Source organism: Ipomoea triloba, chromosome 8 (genome assembly GCF_003576645.1).
Source record: "Ipomoea triloba cultivar NCNSP0323 chromosome 8, ASM357664v1".
NCBI classification, from domain to species: Eukaryota; Viridiplantae; Streptophyta; class Magnoliopsida; order Solanales; family Convolvulaceae; genus Ipomoea; species Ipomoea triloba.
The window spans coordinates 5,574,920-5,590,698 of record NC_044923.1 but is presented as its reverse complement, the minus strand read 5'-3'; the positions used below and the strand labels follow the sequence as shown (position 1 = coordinate 5,590,698).

At 29.4% G+C, this 15,779-nt stretch overlaps 2 long non-coding RNA genes across 2 annotated transcripts; both read right to left on the bottom strand.

The window, feature by feature from the left end:
- Nucleotides 1–11,454: 11,454 nt before the first annotated feature.
- LOC116028041 lies at nucleotides 11,455–12,218 on the bottom strand. Its single transcript, XR_004100052.1, has 2 exons — nucleotides 12,008–12,218; nucleotides 11,455–11,644 (listed from the first exon to the last, which is right to left on the bottom strand). It is a non-coding gene; the product is annotated as an uncharacterized LOC116028041 (long non-coding RNA).
- A 2,647-nt stretch (nucleotides 12,219–14,865) lies between these two features.
- Nucleotides 14,866–15,652, bottom strand: LOC116028040. Its single transcript, XR_004100051.1, has 2 exons — nucleotides 15,419–15,652; nucleotides 14,866–15,055 (listed from the first exon to the last, which is right to left on the bottom strand). It is a non-coding gene; the product is annotated as an uncharacterized LOC116028040 (long non-coding RNA).
- Between the last annotated feature and the right edge of the window lie 127 nt (nucleotides 15,653–15,779).

Genomic DNA, 15,779 nt, shown 5'->3' with positions numbered 1-15,779 from the left:
AGTTGCTATATAAGGAACATGAAAACCTAATTAGGAAATGGAAGCAATAAAACTTGGTGTATTCTTTATTTTATTTATTTTTACTTTTTTTTTTGTATTTTTAAAATAATAACTGCTTTTATTTTTTATTTTTTAAACAACCACTGAATATATGTTTTAGAATTTATATATGGAAAATTTAAAAATAGAAAAAGCCGAATTAAATTCCTAGTAAAACGCATTGTAAGAATTTGCCCTACAATTGCTACTGAAAATATGTTGTGAATTTTAGGTTTTAAACTTTTAACTACTTCTCTCACAGTTTTAGGATTTTCAACTACTTCTGCCTCGACCATTTCTTGCATTATTGCCTTGCCAGTTGCCCTACAATCTTTTCTATTAATAAAAGTAAAATCTCCCTATTCAACTTTAATAATATAGATATTTGGTAAGCACATATTATATGTAAATTAACTAATATCCATTAATTGGTAATATTATTTTTAATTTCACAAATTATACCTAATTCTCACGGAGGATATAAATTATCCTGTAATTCTCACGGTAATAACGTAATTCATGGTAATATACTTTCCAAATTCACGGTTAATCGCATTATTATATAAATATAAATATAAATATTACCATGGTTGCAGTAAGTGCTATGCGCTAGTTCTAACAATACAACAATTCATGCCAACTACTATGCAGTGTGGTGGCACCTCAATTACTATTTCAAATAGGTGATTAAAGGTTCGAACCCAAACATATATATTGGGGGTGTTTGGTAAATAGATGTTAGTTGTTGGGTTAGTGAGTTTGAATCGTTGATATCATTAGCGGATTGTAGAAAAGTATTTGGTAAATTAGTTGTTAGATGATAACTGATTACATGTAAAATGACTTTCTCAAAAAGTTGATAGAAAAAACTTCTTTGAGTAGCTTTTTAAATTTTAGTATTTTGGAGTAATAATTTGTTACGAAAAGCTAATTAATTAAATACTCATATTGATTGCATGATGGACAGTCGATTTGTACCAATTTTTTAGTCTTCTTTTTCATTGTATTCAAAAAAGCAAATTAGTGTCTATCAACCTTTTTTTTTTTTTTTTTTTGGAATAATCAACCATGTTTTTTAATATTATGGTTTGATATAGTTCATTATAAGTTCACCATATAGTTTATGGTTTTTAGTTTATCAATGAAATGAAAATTTACGTATGAATCATTGAATGTTAATTTTTATTTTTTTTTTAGGAAACATTGAATGTTAATTTAATTCAATCAAAATTAAATGTTAGTCCAAACAATTTAGTTTGTAATTCCGTTTGGACGACTTTATTATATGGTTTAATTGGTTTTGTTTAATTAAGTATCTAATTGAAAAAAATTTAAAATTGTTTAATTATGAGTATTGTACTTTTTATTTGGTTTTCTTTTTAATTTCTCCAAATATAGCCTACCAAACCACTAGCCGTGTGGACTTACGTACTTCAAGGGCCCCCCACACCCCCGCATATGGTAAATCCTCACTTTTAGAAGTTGCTCCAATTTGTTTGAGAGGTTGTTCCCACACTGTGGCTGGTAAGACTCAATCCAAGGTTGAAATCTTTATATCACCGCGTGTGTGCTTATCCATTAAACTGTAGAGTAAAAAATCAGAATAAAGAAACACTACTTAATATAGCTTATAAGTAGTGGGATTATCCATTTTCAAAAGGATATTGATGTTTGTCTACTTTTTTCTTAGTTTAATTTAAATAAAAGAGTTAATTTCATTTTTGGTCCTATAATATAGGTGGCATTTCACTTTTAGTCCTTTTTTTTCAAAACATCCACTTTTGGTCCTAGTATTATTGTGGCATGATCATTTTTGGTCCTTCGTCAAGAAAATCATTGAAATGCCGTTAAATACAATGACATTTTGATCCTTTTTATACAAAGTAGATTGACTCGCTATATTTTTTATGTTTATTTTTTGAAACAAAATCAAAATTGAAGACTGAAATGCTCTTGTTTTAGACGAAATTTAAACTGTTTTATTGATGGAGGACAAAAAATGGTCATGCCACAATAATACTAGGACCAAAAGTGGATGTTTTGAAAAAAAAGGACTAAAAGTGGAATGTCATCTATAAATCTAGGACCAAAAATGGAATTAACTCTTAAATAAAATATCACTAAAAGGGTACCAAATTAAATATTAATTAATAATCAACTGATGATTTTATAAGACTTAATAATTTAATATCATTTTTGGTTCTCGGAGTATTATGATCTCCTTTGATACTCAACTTTGGAAATGCTCCCTTATGGTCATTGAGTTTTAATATTTTTGTACTTTTGGTATACAAATTTGGCAAATGATAATATGGAATGTTTGGAAAAGACACATTTGCCCATAGGTTAAATGATTGTTTGGCGGAATAACAAGCAAAGGATTAAAATAATAAAACCATAATACTTGGATGGTTTATACCCAAAAAAAAAAGAAAAAAAGAAAAAAAAAAACTCGAATGGCCGAAAATGATATTAACTCTTTAATATATATATACATATATATATATATATATATATATATATATATATATATATATATATATAACAGACAATACGTGCATATTAGATGGTTATTACACATGATGAGGAACATCAAATTGGTCTCTGATCTATATCTTTTAATATAATTTTTCTTGAGGGCATCAAGAGTTTAATGCTGTGGGTATTGCTAGGCTCAAATTTATATAATCATTGAATTGCTTCTTTCTCTCTTGTATGAATAAAAATTAAATAAAATAAAAGTTTACAAACTAGATCATACTAACTATTTGTATAGAAAAATATGTATATACATCTCCTGAGGTTTAGCGTAATTAGTTCGTCACCTGACTTAATGGTTATGACTGAAATCAATTGATGCATTTTTTAGGACCAAGACCTTATTAATATTATACAACAATTTCTTCTCGCAATATAATTTATGGTGAGTTTGATCCATTAAAATTCATCAAAATACTATACTTTATGAAATTTAAAGGTGCGCGTTTATTTAATATTCTAATTTTCATTGTACATTCTATTTTAAAATTAAAAAAAATACAAATAAACACATACTCCGTATTTTTTTTCCTTTTTTCCTTTTTTTTTTTTCAATTCTCAATTTCTCTAGAAAAATATAAAATTTCTCCAAAGGCTTCTCGCTACTATCCATGGTTTGATTGTTTGAACTGTATTTGATGCGTACGTAGCTTTTAAATGACACATTGAGAATACAACAACGTCAATTTTTATAATCCTTAATTTAAGAGTCTAATCATTAAACATAAGTCCAATGTTGAAGACGTCGTGGTCACGTTGCAGGACATTTGAATGTGGCTCAGTAGCTGCATTTACTATATAAAACCTTCCTCAGCTCAGTCCTCTTTTGGATTGATTGCTGCTCTAAAAAATTAGCGGATCAAAAAAAATTGGATGAAATTTAATTTAAGTAGTCTTTCTAAAAATTCTAATTTATTATTATTATTTTTTGTCTTCTATGGAGGAGAAATACAAACATTACAAATCATAAATTTACGTAAACATGTTGATTTACATAGTGTACGATGTGCCTACAATCCAGCGAGGGGTTAACCACTGTGTTTGACAGTGGAGACTCTGAGTTACACTAAAAAAAAATAGTGTAGGATGCCGTATTATTATATTGTGTTGATGATTAATTATGATAGAGTGTTAAATGTTTGAATTATTATTTAATTAATTTTAATGACGTGCTGATATTTATATGTGTTTATTCATTAATTTAGTAGTGCTGATAGTTAATTATGTGTATTGATAGAGTTTGGTGTAGTGTGTATATAATCTTGAATTGATTAATGTTGAAGTATTAGTTGATAGTTATATGTGTTGAGAACATTTGTAGTAAAGTGTTGATAAAATTGAATTATTGACCGTGTTGATGAAGTGATTATATTGCTGGGAATGTACAGGAAAAAATTATATTTTTATCAAATTAGTTAACTCCATTTTTGGTCCTAGATTTATAGGTGGCAGTCCACTTTTAGTCCTTTTTTTTTTCAAAACATCCTTTTTTGGTCTTAGTATTATTGTGGCATGACCATTTTTGGTCCTCTATCAACTAAATAGCTTAAATATCGTTAAATACAAAGACATTTCGGTCTTTAATTATGAGTTTTTCAAAAAGATAAACATAAAAAATATGACAAGTCAACGGACTTTGTATTAAAAAGATCGCAATGTCCTTATATTTAACGGCATTTCAACGATTTTGTTGATGGAGGACCAAAAATGGTCATGCCACAATAATACTAGGACCAAAACGGGATGCATGTTTTAATAAAAGTGGACTAAAAATGGATGATCACTTATAAATCTAGGACAAAAAATTAGTTAAATTGAGAAAAAAAAAAAAACGTTAACAATAGGCGCATGTTCTTGGGTAAGAATAGACGCCTATTATATCATATTTTTTTAATAAAAATTACACTTTTCGTCCATAAGTTATAAGGTAATAGTAGAATTCGTCCCTAAGTGTTAGTCATGCTCACTTTTTATTCTTAAGTTATCATTGGCATTGCACTTTACATTTTTTTTATTAACTTTTCGTGCTCACTTTTCGCACCTAAGTTACACTAAAATTGTAAATTTCGTCCCTAACTTTTTGTTAGTAAAGGGACGAAAAGTGCAGCTTGATAGCTTAGGGACAAAAAGTGAGCATGACCAACACTTAGGAACGAATTTTACAATTTACGTCTATTTTACCACAAACGCATATCAGATTTCCCATCTCTATCGGAACTTTCAGAGACGTGTAGGGAACTTCAGACAAAGGCTCAGTAGCTGCATTTACCATATAAAACCTTCCTCAGTTGGCCTTTAATTTGGATTGCCCGGTTACCTCAATACTACTGTTAACAACGCAATGGGACAAAGATTTTATTCAACTTCCCAACCTAATTTCTTGGTTGTTCATAACTTAATTAGAAACTTCTTTTTAATAATAATAATAACAAAAATTAAATAGTATAAAATATCAATAATTGTGCTAGGTTGGCGGTTTTTAGTGGCTAGAGGACAGAAAAAAGTTGATAGAATATGAAGAAAAATTGCATGTGGTATTGGAATTTAGTGTTAACATGGATTTGATATGACTATACGCAGTAATGTGACCCTCTTTCAACTCTAGGGCAAATTATTTTGTGGACTTCGTTCGGAATCAAAATACACAATTTACACATTGAATGTTCACAATTTATAAATAAAATATTCACAATTAAATGTTCATAATTTCAATTTTGAACATTCAGTATATAAATGGACATGAATTCATCTTGCAATGTGGACCTAGGTCCATGATATAATTATTGCAACTCTGGGCAATTAAATTGTAGGATTTTGTCAAAGATGCATGAAGTGACTCTCCCAAATATGAAGTCATGGGTTTGAGTCTCAGTAAGGGCCATATTGACTTGATGGGCGATAAGGCAGGCTTTACCCAGAATACACTTTTAAGGAGAGATTACAAATTTTTCTATAAATCAAAGAGTTAAATGTCTTTCTTGATCAGGTTAATATAATGGTGATAATGGATTTGGCAAAAGGTGACCCGAAACAAATATCTTGGTGGTATTGTTTGCCCTAAATAATTTGTGATGATGAACTGAAAAAGGTTGCTGTAATACTAGTGTTGTTGTGTTCAAAAAATTAGTATATTGATAAATAATTGAAGAATATGTTTTTTATCAATTAAAAGTCAAAATTTATAGTTGAAGTATGTTTATTATTTATAAGGAAAATGGTCAAATAAACCTTTGAACTTTACACAAAAGAGAAATTAAGTGGTTGAGCTTCAAAAATGTGCAATTAACACTCAAATTTGTTAAAATGAGTCAAATAAGCCTTATTTATAACCGATAACCTAGGTAAAATTACATCCATTCATCGTCGTTGACCGGCCACCTTTTACCGTCGCTAAATTGACCCAATTCAAAAAAAAAAAAAAAGACTATCGGTCGCCTTCGCCAGATCAGAGAAGGTGACCGGCGACCGTTCGCTGAACCCTAATGTTGATTTTTGTTAAAAACATTACATTTTAATTTGGTTCAATATGATTTATGTTCACCTCTACGCAATGGTCAAATAGGTCCTCAACGACGCCGATCGATTTTTGGTAAAAAATGGTGTCGGAACCCCTGCATCACAGGTCGCTAATCGATTTTTGGGTTTCATTGCACCAAAATGAAATGTTAATGAGTTTAATTACAACTTTAAAAATTTAAGCACCTAATTGACTTTTCATGTAAAGTTTGATGGCATATTTAACCATTTCCCCCATTTATTACTTAGCTTGTTCCTTTACTTTCTTTTTCATTTTGGATCTCTAAAAGTGAATCAACTTTTTAGATTGCAATCCAATTCTTTTGTAAAAAATCCTCAACAAACTTATTGCAGATTTTGAACTTTTTATCCAAATTGGTTTAATACAATGTTCAAGTCTATTATATTGGACAAGTTGGAAAGAAGACCATAAAAATTGAACCAATAACCTCTTCCATCATGTTCAATAAAATGGGAATCTATGTGTCTTCCATTGTGTAATTTCTTTTCAATTCATGAATACCCCATTTAGTGGCAAAAGGTTGGGGAAATAGCTAGTTTAATGTTTGTTTATTAGTCCAATTGTAAGTAATATAATTTAGAGTTAAAGTTGTGCTACATTATCCACTTAAATTTGCTTCTTGAATTTACCACATCGTTATTTTTTTAAATACTACTGACTCTGTTACAGTTGTGCTACACTATCAACTTTACCCATGTACACCATTAATTAGTGCCCTAATAGTGATGGGTTTCCTTCTCTCTTTTTTTTTTTTTCAAATAAATTCAAACAAATGAATGAAATTTTACTCTCTTGAAACAAGCTTAGGTCATCATTTTCCATTTTGCAAGTGGCTAGCTTCTTCTCAACTAAGAAGTCAAGATAATGATGAAACTAAAGAATTTTACAGCTACCAATTAACAGTATTAACTGAAATGTTTGAGGGTCTGTAATTGGGGTGTTTATTTAGTGGGTGTGTTGAATTTAGGATAATGTTATGTCGTCACAAGGCATTGGCGTCACCTTTAATCGTGTAACACATGACAATATGAGACACGAGGCCAAAGTAACAAATGGGATCATAAAACACTACTACATAAATGGTATAAATTACATCACTTAATATATGATAATTTTTTAAATAACCGTCATCTAATATATTTTGTTATACTACGTCACTTAATAGACGACGGTTATTCGAATAACCGCCATATATACCTTAATTAATTTTGTATGTCACTTAATATACAACGACTTTATAAGTAATCACCGTAATATATTTTGTTATACTACGTTACTTAATAGACGAAGATTTTTTAAATAACTGCCTTATATACCTTAATTAATTTTTTTTTAAATTGAAGTATATATGACGGTTATACAATTAACCGCGATATATACTATATATATATTTTTTAAATTTTAAAATTTTTATAGTATATATGGAGGTTATACTTATAACCGCCATATATACTATATAATTTTTTTAAATAAATATTTATAGTATATACGATAGTTATACAATATATCACCGTATATATGGTATTTTTAAATTAATTTAAATATATTTGGAATATATGACGGTTATACGTATAACAGTTGTATATACGGTATTTGTTTTTTAATTATTTTAAATAATTATTGTATATACGGTGGTACTTATGATCTCCGTATATACTTTTTAGTTATTTTTTTAAAAAAAATATGTAGAGTATATACCGCTGTTATACAATAATCGACGTATATACAATATTTTTTTAATTATTGTAAATATTTATAGTATATACGGCAGTTATGTATAACCGCCGTATATACCTTATGCTTTTTAAGAAAATATATTTAAAGTATATGCGGCGGTTATATATGCCTAACCGCCGTATATACGATATAATTTTAATTTTTTAAAAAAAAATTTGTATTGTTTAGGGAAAATAGCACTTTCCCCCCTAAGTTGTTCATGTAAGCACATTTGCCCCCTCAGTTATTTCAAAAGTGACTATTTATCCCTCTCTCTGTTAAATAGATCTTTGGACGGTTAAAAATGAGGGTAAAAATGACATTGCACTTCCTTTCTTTAGCTTTTCAAATAATTGTTAAGTTTTTTCTTGAAACTTTATATATTTTTACGGAATTTTTCTATGTTTGATTATATTTTAAGAAAATAAAGATTGGGAAACTTCGAAATGGGAGATTTCTAAATGTTTTGAGGATTGCTGATCTATGCTTATTTGATTCTAATTGATAGTGCAGTTTGTATATATGCTACTATACTATATCATTTGTTTAAGTGAGATTTGTAATCTATAAGCTATTTATTTTGTTCCCAAAAACACACAAAATGTTTCTTGTTGCGATGGGTTTTACAAGGCGAAGGCCATGAATTTCATATTTTTGGATAGTGTAATTATTATTTTTTTTTTGATAAATTCACGGGGTCTTTCTCGGGCTGTGTAATAGTCCCCGTCCACTAGCGTTCGCTCAGGGGGCACGGGGGCTGACCCGGGAGAACCGTCACCTGTGGAAATCGAACCCGGGTTCTCCCGAAATTCTTTTCCACAAAGAAAGCTCACTTGCCATTTGAGCTGCCTCATTGGGTTAGAGAGTTTAATTATGATGTCAGCTTTTTCATGCATTTGGTACTATATAAACCATGATTATGAGAGTTTTTTTTTTATTTTATTTTAACGGAGAGAGTTTAATAGCAGTAGGGATGGCAATGGGGCGGGGTGGGTGCGGGGGATATATCACCCGCCCCCGCACCCGCATTCCCAACCCACTCCCCGCACCCGCACCCGGGCGGGTAATGAAATTCCTACCCATCCCCGCCCCCGTGGGAATTTTGCGGGTGCGGGTAATACCCAATCCGCAACTCTAATTATTAATATTACACTTAATCTAATAAAAAATTTATACTACAATTCTAATTATCGCATGGATTCTTTTTATAAGTTTGAACATAACTCTAAAATTTAATAAGAGCCAATGATGTTAGTCGTTAATTGAAACTAAAATTGTGTTGGTAGTATAAGTTCTATAATTAATTGAAACTAAAATTGTGTTGGTAGTATAAGTTCTATAAGTAATTGAAACTAAAATTGTGTTGGTAGTATAAGTTCTATAAGTAATTGAAACTAAAATTGTGTTGGTAGTATAAGTTCTATAAGTGTTTGCTCATTATGTTATTTATGTTGTTCCTTTTCAATTTTCATAAACAAAAAAAAAAAGACAATGAGATGATAATTCAATTGAATCCTTGAGGCACTAGCTCATAAAGAAGTTTAATTCATTATTCATTTTTAATTATAAAAGATACATAAACTTATATAATAAATGAATACTAGTAATACAAGTGTGTGAATATATATATATATATATATATATATAATATATAAGTGCGGGTGCAGGGCGGGGATACCTCCCCTGCACTCGCCCCCATACCCGCGCGGGTTTACAAAATTCCCCCCATCCCTGCACCCATTACCCAAATTGTGCGGGTATTTTAAAACCCATAGGGGCGGGGATGCGGGTAACCCATAGGGTGCGAGTATAAATGCCATCCCTAAGTAGCAGTCACTATACCGTGGATCATGTACTATGGCTGATATTGCAATTGTGTTGAACTAATACTGCAGTTGTGACAACCAGATTCGAAAATCATGCCCACCCACTTGATCATCTCTTTTGGGACATGTGTTCAATTTTTTCAATTTTTAATTTCCTTGCTATCTAGGAAATTTGCAATCATTATTGTATCATTTGTATGGACCATGGTCCACACTGCTGTATAGACCATACTATTAAATAATGTAAATTGAGTTACATAAATAATGCACTTTTAATATATTAAAAATGTACATTGTATTATTTCAAAAAAAAAAAGTACATTGTATTCATGGAAAGTACATTATTTTATATAATGTACGTTCAGTACACGAGAATAATGTATTTTTAATATATTAAAAATGTACTTTTTGTTACGGTTCACACAATACTGTGTGGACTATAATTTGCCTTGTTGTTGGATTTTCCTTGTCAAATAAAAGGGGTTTGACAAATGTTGGCAAATTGTCTCTATTCACAAATTTAGAACTCTATATTCACAAATTTAGAACTCTATGTTCACAATTTTATAACTCTATATTCACAATTTTAGATCTCAATATTCACAATTTTAGATCTCAATATACAAAATTACATTATTCAATACTAGTAATTTCACTTGTGCGTTGCACGGAATGGATTTGTTATAATATTTTAAGAATATTTGGATCGATATACAATTATATAAATTGTAACATCGAATATTATATAGCGCAATTGATGAAATTGGTTAGATCGATTATGTTTTATGATGTTTTCTTGCTTGAATTAGAGCAAATAATTGTCCAATTATCATATTTTACAATATTACGCAAACATTAATAGTATAGGAGTGTTTTGGGCGGGAAATTAAAATTGAGGATTTTATTTTTATTAATAGTATAGATTACTCAATATTCACAACTTTTGAACTCTATATTCACAATTTTGTTATATAGATTCAAAAATTGTGTTATACTATTGAACATAGAGTTTTGATACTGTTAAACATAGAGTTATGAAATTGTGAACGTAGAGCCATGAAATTGTGAACATAGAGTTATGAAATTGTGAACGTAGAGCTATGAAATTGTGAACGTTGAGCTATGAAATTGTGAATATGAAATTATGAAATTGTGAACATAAAATTATAAAATTGTGAACATAGAGCTATTAAATTGTGAACACAGGGTTATGAAATTATGAACATAGAATTAAAAAATTGTGAACATAGACCCTGGTCCACCTTGCAAGGTGGACCGGGTCCATGGCATAACAACTGACAAATGTCTCGGTGGACTTGGACAACTTAGTAACTTAACTAATGGGATGGAAATGAACTTGGGCTTCATCTTTTCTTTAGTACACCAACTTGTCAAATATAATAACCATCAACAGCCCAATATGGATGAGTCCAAAACCTTTTTGAAATATCCAAAATTTAGGGTGTGTAAACTATTGAAGTGATTTTAATTATAAATCGCCCTTTAAAAAAATCTATACTAAATATAATAAAAGCCAAGCATCTAACATGAGCAAAAAAAAATATTAGTGTAATTTTCTTTTATAGTTTTTGGCATAGTAACAGTGGCATGTTAAATAATTTATTTGCTTGAGGTGATATGTAATAATTTTTATTTATTTATTTATTCTTTACAGTTTTTCTTTGGATGGAAACTAGTCGTTACTATTTGATGGTGTGAATTGAATAAATCCCTACTATTATTATAAGGTAATCAAGCATGCAAAATTGGGAAATATTGATCATACAATAAAATAAATAAATAAAAAAAAAACAAAAAATATGATATAATAATTAAAGAATAAGACAATGAATTGATTATCTATTTATATTACAACGTAACCATAGCCAAATAAAATATGCTACAATTACTAATTAATGGACTAAATATGTAATGACGAGCGCAACAAGCAGAAGAGCATATGCAATCCCTTGATCAATCGCTACACCTGCAATACAATTTTGTGTTTTTTCAAATTAGTTTCAAATGCATAATAACTAATTTTAGTCTAATAAGATGATTTATTCCAGGACTAAGATTATATTTCAAATGACTTTACCTGTGGTTAGTTTTACTGAACAGTTCTCAAAAATGAATGATTGATATTTGAAAGTTAAAAAAAATCTAAAATGGTTAAAAAGTTTATAAGAAAGACTATTTTCGAATAGAAATCTTAGATTTTCAATCAAGTTCTAACAGTTAAAAATTTTATATTTTCAGTAATAATGTTTTGAAATCGATATTCATTCTCATGTATTTAATTTTTTTTAAAAAAATAATAATAATAATAAAATAATGAAGAGTTATATACCGTCATTGGAAGGAGCAAGGGCGGCCGGAGAAGGAGGCATGACCTGACCAAAGCCAAAGTGGACAAGTGCGAGTAACAAACAACCAATAATTGGGAGATTTATAGCCATCCTCATGGAGTTCATTTCCAAAAAAAATTAATGGAGGAAAAGATATGAAAATTCAAGAAATTAAGAGCTGAGGGATTAACGTTGAAGGTATGGTGTTCAAAGGTTTGCAGAGAACAAGGTTGGAGAAAACAAAGTATATATACGAATCCGATGGGAGAATAATGATGCATTTTCCATGTGCATTTTCTGGAAAAGTTGAATAAATTACTATTATTATGATTATTGAAATATATATGGAACTTTCCTTTCTTGACCGTGATGGCGGCTAGTTGACTGAGAGAATAGTCGTGTTCAACGCTGAAATTGATTTTTCTTATTTGTTTCCTGCTCCTCTAACGCAATTGATTGCATCATTTTTAACTTTTATTCGTAATTAAAAGAATTAATTAACTCTTATTAAATAATAAATAAGTCATAAAAAATGGGAAGAAATTTGGAATCAGAATTAAGTGATTTCAATTATTTGATTTTTTTTTTTGGGTTATAATTAAAAAAAAAAAAAAAAAAAGNTTAATTGAAACTAAAATTGTGTTGGTAGTATAAGTTCTATAAGTGTTTGCTCATTATGTTATTTATGTTGTTCCTTTTCAATTTTCATAAACAAAAAAAAAAAGACAATGAGATGATAATTCAATTGAATCCTTGAGGCACTAGCTCATAAAGAAGTTTAATTCATTATTCATTTTTAATTATAAAAGATACATAAACTTATATAATAAATGAATACTAGTAATACAAGTGTGTGAATATATATATATATATATATATATATAATATATAAGTGCGGGTGCAGGGCGGGGATACCTCCCCTGCACTCGCCCCCATACCCGCGCGGGTTTACAAAATTCCCCCCATCCCTGCACCCATTACCCAAATTGTGCGGGTATTTTAAAACCCATAGGGGCGGGGATGCGGGTAACCCATAGGGTGCGAGTATAAATGCCATCCCTAAGTAGCAGTCACTATACCGTGGATCATGTACTATGGCTGATATTGCAATTGTGTTGAACTAATACTGCAGTTGTGACAACCAGATTCGAAAATCATGCCCACCCACTTGATCATCTCTTTTGGGACATGTGTTCAATTTTTTCAATTTTTAATTTCCTTGCTATCTAGGAAATTTGCAATCATTATTGTATCATTTGTATGGACCATGGTCCACACTGCTGTATAGACCATACTATTAAATAATGTAAATTGAGTTACATAAATAATGCACTTTTAATATATTAAAAATGTACATTGTATTATTTCAAAAAAAAAAAGTACATTGTATTCATGGAAAGTACATTATTTTATATAATGTACGTTCAGTACACGAGAATAATGTATTTTTAATATATTAAAAATGTACTTTTTGTTACGGTTCACACAATACTGTGTGGACTATAATTTGCCTTGTTGTTGGATTTTCCTTGTCAAATAAAAGGGGTTTGACAAATGTTGGCAAATTGTCTCTATTCACAAATTTAGAACTCTATATTCACAAATTTAGAACTCTATGTTCACAATTTTATAACTCTATATTCACAATTTTAGATCTCAATATTCACAATTTTAGATCTCAATATACAAAATTACATTATTCAATACTAGTAATTTCACTTGTGCGTTGCACGGAATGGATTTGTTATAATATTTTAAGAATATTTGGATCGATATACAATTATATAAATTGTAACATCGAATATTATATAGCGCAATTGATGAAATTGGTTAGATCGATTATGTTTTATGATGTTTTCTTGCTTGAATTAGAGCAAATAATTGTCCAATTATCATATTTTACAATATTACGCAAACATTAATAGTATAGGAGTGTTTTGGGCGGGAAATTAAAATTGAGGATTTTATTTTTATTAATAGTATAGATTACTCAATATTCACAACTTTTGAACTCTATATTCACAATTTTGTTATATAGATTCAAAAATTGTGTTATACTATTGAACATAGAGTTTTGATACTGTTAAACATAGAGTTATGAAATTGTGAACGTAGAGCCATGAAATTGTGAACATAGAGTTATGAAATTGTGAACGTAGAGCTATGAAATTGTGAACGTTGAGCTATGAAATTGTGAATATGAAATTATGAAATTGTGAACATAAAATTATAAAATTGTGAACATAGAGCTATTAAATTGTGAACACAGGGTTATGAAATTATGAACATAGAATTAAAAAATTGTGAACATAGACCCTGGTCCACCTTGCAAGGTGGACCGGGTCCATGGCATAACAACTGACAAATGTCTCGGTGGACTTGGACAACTTAGTAACTTAACTAATGGGATGGAAATGAACTTGGGCTTCATCTTTTCTTTAGTACACCAACTTGTCAAATATAATAACCATCAACAGCCCAATATGGATGAGTCCAAAACCTTTTTGAAATATCCAAAATTTAGGGTGTGTAAACTATTGAAGTGATTTTAATTATAAATCGCCCTTTAAAAAAATCTATACTAAATATAATAAAAGCCAAGCATCTAACATGAGCAAAAAAAAATATTAGTGTAATTTTCTTTTATAGTTTTTGGCATAGTAACAGTGGCATGTTAAATAATTTATTTGCTTGAGGTGATATGTAATAATTTTTATTTATTTATTTATTCTTTACAGTTTTTCTTTGGATGGAAACTAGTCGTTACTATTTGATGGTGTGAATTGAATAAATCCCTACTATTATTATAAGGTAATCAAGCATGCAAAATTGGGAAATATTGATCATACAATAAAATAAATAAATAAAAAAAAAACAAAAAATATGATATAATAATTAAAGAATAAGACAATGAATTGATTATCTATTTATATTACAACGTAACCATAGCCAAATAAAATATGCTACAATTACTAATTAATGGACTAAATATGTAATGACGAGCGCAACAAGCAGAAGAGCATATGCAATCCCTTGATCAATCGCTACACCTGCAATACAATTTTGTGTTTTTTCAAATTAGTTTCAAATGCATAATAACTAATTTTAGTCTAATAAGATGATTTATTCCAGGACTAAGATTATATTTCAAATGACTTTACCTGTGGTTAGTTTTACTGAACAGTTCTCAAAAATGAATGATTGATATTTGAAAGTTAAAAAAAATCTAAAATGGTTAAAAAGTTTATAAGAAAGACTATTTTCGAATAGAAATCTTAGATTTTCAATCAAGTTCTAACAGTTAAAAATTTTATATTTTCAGTAATAATGTTTTGAAATCGATATTCATTCTCATGTATTTAATTTTTTTTAAAAAAATAATAATAATAATAAAATAATGAAGAGTTATATACCGTCATTGGAAGGAGCAAGGGCGGCCGGAGAAGGAGGCATGACCTGACCAAAGCCAAAGTGGACAAGTGCGAGTAACAAACAACCAATAATTGGGAGATTTATAGCCATCCTCATGGAGTTCATTTCCAAAAAAAATTAATGGAGGAAAAGATATGAAAATTCAAGAAATTAAGAGCTGAGGGATTAACGTTGAAGGTATGGTGTTCAAAGGTTTGCAGAGAACAAGGTTGGAGAAAACAAAGTATATATACGAATCCGATGGGAGAATAATGATGCATTTTCCATGTGCATTTTCTGGAAAAGTTGAATAAATTACTATTATTATGATTATTGAAATATATATGGAACTTTCCTTTCTTG